Here is a 13498-nt window from a genome sequence, read left to right as displayed (position 1 = left end):
TGATGAGCTCAGACCTCCAGACAGAAAGTGGGCAAAGAATAAGCAAAATGCAGACGGTGTCTCCATTTTCTATTATCTCGATATCAGTATCTTTACCATTGTCATCATCTTCTAAGAACTGGGATTAAAAAAAAAAATAAATCTAAGAGGCTGGCAGCTGGTCCGGCACACCTACGCAGTGCCAGCGCTCCATTTCGGCCTCACGAGGCATTGGCCACGTGAAAATGTTTTTCCAGCAGATTTTAGTAGACTTATAATCACCTCGGACCACTCAACTTCACACAGATAAAATCTCATACCCAGAGTGGCGCTGTGTGCAGCATTAGACCTTGTTGCCACAAAAGGAAGTTTTATTATGGAAGCAAACAGCCCTAAAAAAAAACCCCAAACCACAATTCAAACATCCAGAGATCATCACTTAGTGTTGCATAATGTCCACTGTCGAAGCCTGTGATATTGGTTTGTGTCCCCAGTGACTCACAGCATCATTTCAAACCAATTAGTATGTCAGGAGCTGTTTTATGTGAGATATCAGCGATTTTCACCATCTTTCTTACTTCTTTTCCCTTCCCCACCCACATAACAATCTTGTGTGTTTGTTTCACACAAACCCCATTTTTCTTCAGGTCACTCTGAAGAAGATGCTGTTTTGACAGCATCGTGCATTTTCCCTCTTCCAAATCCATGGAAGCCCTGCCTAAGAAAGTGATAAATGGCCAGAAAGAGACCCTCACCCTCACTCTAATTAGAAGCCTTTGCTGTTTAGCAGGGTTTCAAGAGGACAGAAGCCCGAGGCAGCTGGATGGGAATACAAACCATACCATGCTCCAGCAGCTTTCTCATATTCATCCAGTGACCGAGATCCATCTGTTTATCATCAGCTGCAATACAGTCAGAGACAAAGTGCATTGTTAATAGGGTGTGTTTGAGAGAAAAGTCATAAGAAAGTGCCCTAAACTAAGTGATTTCTGAAAGTAATGGCTATGGAGTGCATACCACACAGTAGCACTGTGCTAATGGATATTTTTCTTCAGTCATTGCTATTAACTCTGTGGTATTGCTGGCAAGATTCAAAAATTAAATAGAAGGGGTGGCAAAGCACCTTCACTAGATAAGGTATTCTAGTTCCTAACTAATTCTAATTTTGATTCCTTTTTCTTGTAAGAAAAATAAGATTTGCCATACGTTATCAGAACAAGAGTTCCTTTTGACCATAAGCTCGTCCCTGACAGTAACCCTGGACCATGCAGCAGACAAGAAGGCAATGGCCACCTAAAATAAGTAAATATGTATTTTTTTAATTAACAACAATGTAAGAGGATGTCAGAGTTCTTCATACGATCACCTGCCTTCATAGAGCTACTTGGACTTGTATTGATTACACATGGTGCCACTTGGGGATGGAATGAAAAGCTGGACACTGGAGAAACAGAAGCACAGTAATGAGGAGAGGCTATGAAGCATGCAAAATGCAATTGAATCAGCAGAAGGCTTTCAGTCAACTCTTCCTGAAGCCTCCAAAACTCAGAAATAGAGACATCTTGCAAGCAACACAGACTTTAGTTTAAAGTAAAAGGTTATAGGGTGGACTTTTTTTTCCTGTTGCCCTTGTTTCAGCTTTCAGAAATTTAATGACATTCTACACTATCAAAGCATTCATTCATCATCTTGATTTCTTGCCCCTCCCATTGTAAACTCTATTTTACTACCTTTTGCTCACTTACATACAGTCACTGTTCTTAGTAGGCTCACAGAAGATTGTCTGGAGGCAAATAGACACTCCAGTAACTCAAGCAAGTTAGTTCATCTGGTGCCTGAGATTTTATATGTATGCTTGTTTTATAAAAGTTTGTGCACTTATTTCATAAAAGATAACTATCATAAAAATTAGCAGTTTTCTTTCCTATACAAATAAAATATGACTTTTCTTGCTAATACAAGTTGGAATACCTGAGTTTGGAGTCTGGATAGAAATAAAAGCTCAAACTGGATCTTTTCCAACAGGATCTAAACCCGGAAGAATTCCAGTAGTCTCATGATACAGTGAGGAGTTATATAACACTTGCCCTTGCCATGTAGTTATTTCTAAGGATGATGTCACACTTAGCTCTTCTGTGGTTCTGTTCTCTGTGTGAGGTGATCTCTGCAGCAGATTCAGGCTGCTCTCTGTTATTGGAATGGGTGAGCCCACCAAGAGAACCACTTTATTTCATGCATTCATGAAGTTTAACTATTGTGCCACCTAAGATCCTGAAGTCTGCTGTAAAAGAGGCCATTTAATTGCTGTTACCTCTCTGCTCATCCCTGCAGCTTGCGTTTGGTTTAAGCATTGCTTCCAAGTAGGGCTGTGTAAATCAAGAGCTGGGGAATTTATCCCTTTGCTTGGTAGTTTATTATAATGGTTATTAAACGTCACTGCTAAAGATACATGCCTGTACTCTGAGATTTCTGGTTTCAAGTTCAGTCTTGTGACTTATCCTGCTAAATTACAGAGCCCTTTAGTACAGATTTCCTCTCCACAAAGGTGTTTAAGTGCTGCAATCAAGTCGCTCCTCAGCCTTTCTTTGTGATAAGCTAAATAGGTTGAATTCTTGATCTCTTTCTCTCCATGCAAAACACAAGCCTTTAAAGATGTGGCACGGCCAAGAAAGGGGGCTTTAAGCTCTCTCCCATTGCAACAGTCTTGACACTTTTCCCTTTAGCTTCCACTGGAATTGCCACCAAAACCACCATTAAATGGCAACGCACTTCAGATTAAAGGAAATAATCTCTCATTTAGTTTGTATTGCAGACGACTTTGGGAGGAAAAGCACATTCTGACAGCTGTTTCCATTTCATTGTGCTTTTTGTTTTTGAAAAAGAGAAGACCATTTGTTTTCAATTTGTCTATAAATAATAGAGGAAAACACAGCTGAGGGGCCCAGTGTGATTTTTATAGAACGTTCATTTTTAGAAATCTGATAAGCTTAACCGCATATGTTTGAAATCACAGTAATATAAAATACAGAAATTTAAAAAAAAAAAAACCTACTTGTCATGCAATCGCTTATTTATTTTATCTAGTACTTAAGCAGCATTTGTCAAACATTGTGTGTTGGGGGCAACTTTGGACCTAAATTCTGAACACATGAAGAAATATCTTGCAGGTGGAATGAACAGATTGGCACTTAACCTTTATGAGGTCAGAACTGTGGAGTTTTTTCCCTAGGTTGAGAGTGACCTCACAAGGCAGCATGACAATTAATTAGCTCCTGTTTATCCCAGTGAGTCACGAAGGCGATGGACTGCACCTCAATTTCACTCAAGCTTCGTTGATACAGGTCACACCTAGCAAGTTATCAGAGCCATCAGTGATATCTGATGCTCAGCCCCTCTGCTAGTGTAGAGGTAAATCGATTTTCAGCTGCATGAGGAAGCCTGATGGTAGCCCAGACACAAAAGCAAACCCCATAACTAGTTCTCTTATTTCTTCAGAAAAGCTATATATATTTAAAAAAAAAAAAATCAAGGAGAGGGAAACATAGCTCAAATGTAATAACATGCCTTAGAATGTTAAGTTCACTCTTCCCACTCCTAGTACTATAAAAATTGTTTATGACCCTATTTGTCCTCTATTTTCCTTAAGTATAATCACATCATGTCACGCCTGTGCCATTTAACTGATATGTCGTGAAGCTTTTGTTAGTAGCACAGCACTGAAGAATATTTCTGATCTGACTTGAACTTTTAACCCAAGTAGGTGAAGCCATTGGAAATAGTGTTGTTGGAGAAAGGCTGTTTTCAGCAGGATCATAGCGTATGAAAGCTGCGAAAGCCACTAATAAATAGAAAGGTTTTATTACAGAGGCTCTGGCCACTACCTTGTAAGGTCTCCACAGCATCAAAAACCCAGCCTGTTTGTATCAGCACAGTGCCTGGAAGAGATACAGCAGCCTGGAGAGGCTCCTAAATCTTCACAGGAGGTTGCACTTCTAAGTGCAACTTCCTATATAAGGAAGCAGGCTCTGTGTTAAAGGAAAAGCTAGACTTACGGGAAGATCTGAGGACATGAGAACACTTCCTGTGAGCCCAGTTGGATAGAGCCATCTGTCCAACATGGGGAATACTCCTAAGACCTCATAGGAATGACCAGGCAACAAAAAGACAAGTTTGCTAAGGGGCTCGTGGCAGTACAGCAATCATCCCTGCCTTCAACCATGTCAGATTCCTCTTGTAAGAGTGATATGGGGCACCAGGAGTGGTTATTAGAAGTCTAATGGGAAGAGAATGGGACAGGAGCCACTGCCACTACTGCCTACATAGGGTAAGCTCTGCTTTCATGCCTTGGGGGATCCCTTCCTCTTCTGTCTTAGTAGCAAAAAGCCACAGAAAGGCCTGACAAACTAACAGTGACACACAAAGATTCCTATTAAATATATATGTATTTCCTAAAGTTTTAATGAGCTGGTTTTTGCCCAGTACACACACCTATGGTGTCTGTTGGCCTGTCTAGCTGATGGTACAAATTGCAGATTATGTCACATCCAGACTTTTAGAAAGACAGAAGGGGAACTGCCATGTCCACAGTCTTCCCTCCAGGTGCTGTACTGGCAGCAGGCCCTGCTGCTCCCCAGGGAGGCAAGCAGTGCTCTTTACTGAGAAAATGTCAGTAGACAATAACTAGTCATTTCAAGAATACATTCTGTTTTCAGATAAACACATGGAGCATGATGAAACAAGACCTTTCACAAAGGAATCTCTGCCCTGCTCTCAGTGGGCTGTCTTGACTGCACTTGCTTAGACATCAGCCAAAAGTAACTTCACTGAAACCCACAGGGAGCGTTTCAGCAAAGTGCTTTAGGGCAGGTGGCTGCCTAAAGACCTCAGCTTTAGCCCCCAGTGATTTAGAAGCACTGAATTTAAAACCACCCCCCGTGATCTCCATGTTTGTAATATATTGATTCACAGTGCCCACATACACACCCTGGGAGGACATGACAGATTTGTTCCCGTCATCTTTCACCACTCCTTAAGGAAAATATGTAACCAGCATCCCACCTGTCACATACTGAGTCACCTCCCAGTTAAATACATTTCTTATTTGTATTTTTTCTATTCAGCAGATAAACATGCTTCATTTGTCAGTACAGCTCACTTCCTCAGGAAAAGCACTGAAGGTTACGCTCTAAGAGAATGCCAATCACCCACCAAAACACTTGCTGTAGGACATATGCTTATACTTCAGGAACAATAAAGGCATTGGGACCAATCTCAATCAGATGTTGCGGGAAAGGGATCCTCTTAGACTGAAAAGGAAGGGAAATAATTCAATTGGCATGGTGGCCAGTTTTGTCATCCAGAGTTAACATCCTGCTGTCATGCACTAATTTAAGTGGTTTTACACACTACAGTGCAGTGTAAACCACGGGTGGGAAGCTGTTCATGAGTCACAGGAACAGGTAGACTCCCCATGGACTTAAGCTGTTCACAGCATCCCACAGGTAGTAGGTCCCCAGCCAGGCCAGGAGGTCTAAACCAGGAGCAGGAGAGGGCTGCAGGAATGCAACAGTATTACACAAGCTACTATTGAATTTTATTTACTGAAGTTAATTTTTTTTTCCTAAGAATCTTCATTCACCAAGCCTCCTCCACACATTACAGGGTATTTTTTTTCAATTCATAGGTGGGCGCAAAGTTTAAGGATTATAAATGGGTTGTTTGCTACAGCTCATGCAGCAATCTGGCAGCAGAGTTAGGAGCAAGTTTGGCATTCCCACTCACTTGGCTTTGTGCTTTAATCAAACTTTATATAAGATCAAGGAGGCCCAGGAACTGGCCGTACTATCTCTAATGTCAGGAACTGATTACAAAGGCACCAGTGGTTCTTGTTCTTGCCAATACAGCTCCAGTCTGATAGAAAATTATTTGACTGAGGGCTGGTTCAGAAAAGAGCCGTAAACTGATAATACCCACATGACCACAGGAACCAAGAACTTAATCTGTGATGGTTATTTCCCAAACTAAATATTTAAATAAACTAACATCTAAAAAATAATAAAATTTAATTAGAGATAAGCAAGGTTATAAAAGTTATTCTCTCGTAGGCTGCAGGAAATTTTGCTTCCAAATCCCCTCAGCATACAAGGGGATTAAAAAGTCACTGTGTTAGAAATAGACATTTTAACCCAAGAGCAGGTTTTCTCTTAATATCAAAAAGCATTTCCTGTAATGAGAAATTGTCAACAGACCAATGTAGTGGCAAAGCAGGGGTAGTTTATTACATTTGGATATCCTGCCAATATATTTGCACCTGCTTGCAGCCTCCAGGTTGATTTGCCGCAAGGGAAGACTTAAGTCACTCATCATGACGGATGGATCTCTTATCCAATAATCCAGGAGGAATCATGAACCCAGACACGACTTTATTCTTGCTTTTTTTCTTTTAATATGAAAAAGTCTTACTTTTCTGCTCTAAAATTTCCAAATCGCTATTCCTCTATTTCAAAAGTAAGCAGTCACCATTAATGTCTGCTGCATCTTTCCTTTATGTTCTTTAGACGCTCCAGAAACAACATGTCAAGAAAAAAAAAAAAAAACATAACAAAGCATTTTAGTCCCATAACTGGGGAGTAGAGATTGCAGCGAACCGCAGCCAGGCAGAGCATCAGCCCGGCCCTGCAGGCTGCCAGCTCTGTCATTTGAGCTCAGGGAGGAAGAGGAGGAGCGGAGGCTGCAGCAGGTGCTGTGCTTGAATTCACAAGCGCAGTGACCCTCCCTAGGAGCATGGCAGGAATTTCAAATGGGATTAGCCACCCGGACAAGAGAAAGGTCATACTTGACATTTCCACTGGAAATTCTAATGCAAATAGACCTCTGATACTCATGACATTTTTTCACACGCATCTAACAGCCATACATATGTAAAAGGAAAATGATAAAATGTGATGACTAATTTATGTAAATCTCATAAAGGCAATAACACCAAGGGCTGAGCACATAGAAACATTAGTCAGGCAAAGGAGCACATGATTGTATTCCTCCTTTTATTTGCTACCATTTTAAATTGGTTTATTTTGATAGGGTTGTTATTTGTTTAGTTTTCAAAGTGCTCAGTGCTGTACAAGGAATAGGACATAGAGTCCTTGCTCGTAGTAAGGAGCATAGTGATCTCTGGGCTTTATTTTGAATGGTTTTGGTTATTGCAGTGAGGGTGGGAGGTGATAGAGGCAGAGGGAAGTCATCTGGGAAGCCAGTGATTTTTATAGCCTACCTCAGGCTTGAATATTTACACACTGTAAAATCCTAGCTGAACACCCAATGAAAGCGTAAATTTTTGGAATTAGATCCCAGCACAATTCAAGTGGGGTACTCACAACATGAAGATTACATGGAAAATAGTTTTACAGCAAAGCTTTTCTCACCTCAAGGAGCCTTAACAAGAGCACAGTCACTGTGACATCGTCTCACACTTACAGCTATTTCCACGACATATCTTGATAAGCAAGTTTCCTGTCGCAGTTGTCTTCTGTAGTCACCAAATTAGACAGAAAACAAGTGCTTTGGTTAATCTACCCAAATTAAAGATACCGGTCGGAACGATACCAGGGCGGGGAGGGGGGATATTTAGGTTGTCCTGCTTTTGTTGTTGTTTTACACAGCAGACTACGCTGCTCAGCAAACCATCAGAGGAGCGCTGTGGTATCTGCACGTCTTCCAGTACAGGCAGGAAGATAAGTCAAACCTAAATATAAACTGAGTAGAGAAAACCTAATGCTGTCAGCGTCTTATTCAAAGTTTTGCTTTCAACACAATCAAGAGCAGATTCTACCCCGCTTACCGTCATCACCAGTTGTATTTCAATACGTTTATTCCTGCACTTTAACATAATTTCAAAGGGCAATGCCTCATTTTCCCCAGCTAGGGGGTGGGGAAAACATTTCTTAAACTGCTTAGAGCTTGTTTATTTTTCTTAAGGCTAATTACCTGCTCGCAATGACTCAATTTTGTTTATTACGACTTTTAAAATGACAAGTTCATCTGCCACCGGAAAGCAGAGATGCTTTAGTGACAATGAAAGGCCACAGTCCTGCAAGCACTTATGCATATGCTTCACGTTTTGCATGTAAATAGTCCCATTGACTAAATCCCAGTTCTTTGAAAGGAAAGAAAAGACTGAAAGGCAATCATTGTTTTCCCAGGCAAACAGTGCTGGAGAAGAAAGGAACAAGTTAGGAATATAGAAAATTAACTCATTTCCCGTCTCCCACCACATGCACACATATCCTGAAACGACTTCAAGTATCTAAAGTTTCTCCTGTATGCAACCCAGTTTTTCAGCATCTTAATGCTTCATTAATTTTCCAAGGCAATTTATTTAGGGAGATTTAATATGGCAAAAGAAAAAAGTTTTCAAAGATTGTTCAGGACAAAACAGTGTGAGCAATCAAAAACCAGCTCTAATATTGTCTCCTGTAAGTAGTAAAAAAAAAAAAAAAAAATAAATAATTCAAACAACTATCAAGGAAGCAAAAGTGTATTTAAACCCTGTAGAATTTAAATAAGTCAAACCAGTCTTCCCAGTTAGCTCCATCCCCTTTTCCTCTCTGCAGGATAATTGCATATTGTATATCACTTCAGTTAAAGCCACTCTAGGCTAGAGCTGGCAGGACTGAATCACAGAATAGCTTGGGTTGGGAAGGACCTCAGAGACCATCTAATTCCACCTCCCCCCTGCCATGGGCAGGGACACCTTCCACTAGACCAGGGTTCTCAAAGCCCCATCCAACCTGGCCTTGGACACTTCCAGGGACGGGAGGGATATCCACAGCTTCTCTGGGCAACCTGTGCCAGGGCCTCACCACCCTCATAGGGAAGAATTTCTTCCTTGTGTCCAATCTAAACCCACCTTCTTTCATTTTAAAACCATTCCCCCTTGTCCTGTCTCGTGTTGTGAGCTGAAAATGTGCTTGGACCCAGTAGGAACAAGCCAAGGATAAGCAGCCAAGCCAGAGCAATTTCGGCCTGAGCACAAGGAATCTCCCAGGTGCCCTCTCTAACCAAGGAGGAAGAGCAGCTCACAACTTTGATAAGGAACCCACCCCCCCGCCCCCCAAAGAGGATGGGGAAGATCAAGCTTTAGTCCAAGAGAAACCTGTGGATGATAACACCCTTGATTTAAGGGCATGAAACAACCACTTGATGTGTTTTAGAGCATGACTTCCTCTGCGAGCACGTTGTCACAGACGCGACAGGGAGAAGCCAGCTAAGGTAGCCCACATCAAAGCCCACACTGCTGTGGTTGGCTTGGAGAAGTTTCAGCTGGCTTGCCTGTCTCCGTCCTACAACACCACAGCCACAAGCGTTGACATACACTTAACCCCCCTGACGTGCGTGTGGCACGGGGTAAGAGCTGCCGTAGGCTGCAGCCCAGCCCACAAGATGTAGTCAGTGGGCAAAGAGGTGTCACTATCTGCGGAAAAAAATCTGAAAACATGCACAGAAGTTGAAAACAACATTGCTGACAGTCGTGGGCATCTTATTGGCTAACATCAGCAGAGACATTAGCAAGTGGAAATAGCCCTGTTACACATTCGTGGGTTCCTACACAGGACAATGAGAACAGATATACTACTTTGCCTTATACTGGGTTATGTTTTTTCCACTTGATAAAAAGTTATGAGTTACTCTGGAGTTTCTTCTGCTATTACTGACATCTTTCAAACCTGACTGAGTAACTGCCATCACTGAACCCACATGAGAGATTTGACAAGTGGAAAGAATTAAAATAAATTTGCTGGTATGAATTTTCCTATAGCTGTTCTTCATCAATTCTCATTAAAAAAAGTATCCTGAACTTGCACAAATTAGAAACTGTTTAAAAGCAATTTAGGCTGGAACTACTGCTTTGAGGTTCCTTCCAACCTAAAATATTTAAAGATGTAAATTCCTTATAATAGCAATAACTTTGGCATAGGGGAAAAGACAGAGCAGCAGTCAGTACTCTGAATACAACCAAAAGATATGGGTACAGATCTGGGTTCAATTAACACAGCTTGTGTTAATTGAACAGTTCTTGTAGCCTTGAGAGCTACAGGTGACACAACCTCTGCTTCTCAGCTGCCCTGACAAGTCTTCCAAGCAGTGCAACTGAACCTATACAAATATTTCAGTATTTCTTACTGTCTAAAAATAACACTTTAATGGATAAACTTGGTGTGCAAGGGAAAATGCATGGAATTAATTAAGAATCATAAGCAAACTCTTCCTCACAGAGAAGTCCTATGACATCTAACAACGGTGAAACCAACAGGCTCCTGTAGCAGATTGGTCTGAGAGCAGGTAGGACTCAGGTGGAGGCACCTGCCCCAGCTCCCTGCTGCCACCTTGGCTTGGCAACATTCCTCACTGGGCCCAGGTTTCCAGCAGCTGCAGCCCAGTCAGACAGGGAACAGAGCTCACAAGCTGCCTTCCTGATACCGAACGCATCCAATCCACACCACAGACATTCGTGTTATTTACCAGATGAAGGGGTGGCCTTGACAGAATTAAAAAGCTGCTGATGAATCGCTGAGTCTAAGAGAGCTAATACATAATTTTTTAAAGGTTACTATTCAAGGGAGCAGTGTAGTGCCCACTACTAACAAAGGGATTGTGGTAACCAACAAAATTGTCCCCTGTAGACAATTCCTCCAAAACTGGGTAGTGATAGGATCCCAAAGAAAACCCCCATCAGGGTAAAAAAATAATAAAAAAAAATAAAAAAACCTCAAACTGAAATACAAAGAATAAAAACCTTGCAGAACAGTGATCTTTCTCCTTTAACTTCTACAGGACTGGAACCAGATGTATTTACTTTTTTAAAAATTTGTTTATTTTGCTAGACTGCTGAAGACTAAGCTGTCTTGAATACATATTGAAAACTTAATTCAAAAACAACTTCCATAATTTTAGCTTTCGGATCACTGAACAACCTACAGGACACCAGCTTCTTTCCTGCTGTTTCTAAGCCAGTCCAGATCAAGCTGAAGGAGAAAGGTAGGTTTGGGGTTTGTTTCATTTGGTTGTAGGCTAAAACTCAAGGTCTGTTTATTTAGGAAAGATTCCCACCCCCATAAATAGATGCAGTACATTTTATATTTAATAGAAAATAATACAAGATATGTCAAGTGAGGCCTAAAGCACAATCAGTTTAGGTTTTGGGGGTTAAAATTTCTCTAGAAACCCTATTTTCCTCCTTACTACATTTTACAGAATTTCCATAAACTTACATAAATACTGCCTCTTTTTTTTTTTTTTTCTACAGGTAACTGGAAAGATTCCCATTTCTAAAGCTATCAAAGCTGCTTTTTGGAAAAGGATCAGTTATTTCCACCAGAGCCTGAGAGCATCTCCCTGAAATAACTCTTCTGGCAACCCCATCAGTGGAACACAGTGGTTTCACAGCTCAACACCAGTTGGAGGGTTTTGGGGGCAGGTTTCAGCTCACCTGCCTGCACAGCTGGGCACAAAAATCCCATAGAAGAGAAACAAGGAGCAGTTTTGCTCCCCGTCTCCAATGAGGAGCTAACGGCTTGGAAAGGAGCACGCAGCGGTTCGCATCAGTGCGCGAGATGAATATAAAAACCAAACCAAAGCACGATTTGTTTTGCAGTTTATTAAAGGAAATGTTTTCATATAATTAATCATGGTCCGCGAGGCTGCTTTATCCAACGCAGTTCCTCCCTACCCCCAGCCATCCCACATGGAGCCTTAGCCGGACTAAAATTTTGCAAAGCCTTGCATTGTTCTCCCTGACACCGGATCAGCGGACACAAAAAAGCAACTGCCAGCTCAAAAGCAATCCGGCGATAGAGCCTGGTGCTATCTAATCAAGGGCAAAAGGTCACTTCCGAACAACTGGGCAATAAAAGATTATTTCCAGCCGCAGAACAGAAAGGCCCAGTGGTGGATGCTTGAAAGAGGGGGGTGGAAGGAGGGCAAAAGGGCTCCCGTCTGTGGGAGGAAGTGCATTGAATAAAGCCAGCAGACGGGAACCATCTGGCTTTGTGCGTGGTCTGTTCTTCAGAGGAGAGAGAAAGCCCCCTCAGCGGGGCCAGTGACTCTATGCAATGATTCAAACTTTTCTTCTTTTTTTTTTTTCTTCCCCCCCATCAATTTAAAAGAGGCTTTTCCCAGGCACCAAAAAATTGGAAATGGGAACTTTCCCAATACGCGGATGGACGTGTCTTATCAAGTGCAAGATGCAAGATGGAGCCCACATTTTAATTTGGTCATGAGAGATGGCTCTTATCAGGGAGCAAGGCCTGGGGATAACCAGACCAGGGGGTTTTTTTGTTTGCTTTGTTTTTAAGAATGGCTTCAGGAGAAAGCTCCCAAGGACTGAGCACACTCAAATTCCCAATACATCAAGTTTGGTTGCGTTTTTCAACAGCAAACAGCGTTTTCAGCAGTATCACCTTTATTATGTATACTTCATGCATTTCCCCCCTTCCTCTCGCTCTCCACTTGTTATATGGCCTCACTTGAATGAAAGCAAGAAAATAAAAGGGCCAGATTACATTCAGTCCAGTTGCCATGGCCTGTGGGAGGGCAGAATTGCAAACACTTCAGTACAAATGGTACAACCCCTCCTCCCTCCCTTCACCCCTGCAGTTGTCCTCCATGTCCTCACTTTCCCTCGCTCCGTGGTTTGCACCGGAGGCCCTTGGCACTCAGCAGCGAGGAGCTGAATCTATTCAAGCGCCCAGACACCTCCTCCGTTCACCAGTGAATTAACTTTAAGCATGCAAATCACACTAATCCAGAATTCACAGGAGAGGAAGTCAGGAGGGTTCCCAGTGGTCTGGGAAATATTTTTCCTTTGGGGAAGGGAACGGGAGGGGGGGGTTCATTGCACTCTTCTTTACAGCTCGCTGCAGGTCACTCTGGCTCATCTCAAAGAAAGTTTAGTTCAGAGGCTCAGCTTGACATTCATTGGTTTCTAAATCGGAACCTCTTGAGCGATTGTCCCAGCAATCCCAGGGATTGGGGCCTGAGCAAATAGCCCCCGACTAATTCTGCTGTAGTAGGGGGGAAACGAAGCAGTTAAATGTCCAGTTTATCAACAGAAAACAACAACTGAGCCTTTGTCCTAAGAGGGTGCAGTAGGAAACCGTTTGGCAGGGCTCATCTGCATGAGAAACCAAGGCAGCTGGGAAACACCGACATACAGTTTAGAGAGAGATCCATGAAGACACTGGAGGAGAAAAATATTCCATACGTTGATTCTCTATACAGCCACCTCCAAAAAGGAAAAAAACCTTAGGAATTCTAACCCAGACATGGGTTGACAATTGAGGGGCTTTGTTTTAAAAGCAAAAACAAACAAACAAAAAACCCACCAAAAAGCCCACAAAGCAGGAGTTAAAACTGAGAAACGTGACACAGCAGGTCCTCTGCTGTAGCCTATTTGTTACAGGACCAAAAAATCCCACTCCCAACAGCAAGTTGACCAAATGGTCAAAGCCAACAGCTGTGGTAT

At 42.1% G+C, this 13498-nt stretch overlaps 1 long non-coding RNA gene across 3 annotated transcripts; it reads left to right on the top strand.

Moving 5' to 3' along the window:
- The first annotated feature begins 105 nt into the window (after positions 1–105).
- On the top strand, positions 106–12346 carry LOC135412701 (uncharacterized). Of its 3 annotated transcripts, none has more exons than XR_010429902.1 (3): positions 106–3387; positions 5103–11013; positions 11282–12346. It is a non-coding gene; the product is annotated as an uncharacterized LOC135412701 (long non-coding RNA). The 3 variants fall into 3 exon arrangements; XR_010429900.1 differs by having other exon boundaries at positions 4692–11013; XR_010429901.1 differs by having other exon boundaries at positions 106–4303.
- Positions 12347–13498: the final 1152 nt, after the last annotated feature.

This window comes from Pseudopipra pipra, chromosome 4, assembly GCF_036250125.1.
Source record: "Pseudopipra pipra isolate bDixPip1 chromosome 4, bDixPip1.hap1, whole genome shotgun sequence".
Lineage (NCBI taxonomy): Eukaryota > Metazoa > Chordata > Aves > Passeriformes > Pipridae > Pseudopipra > Pseudopipra pipra.
This window is presented reverse-complemented; position numbering and strand designations above follow the sequence as displayed.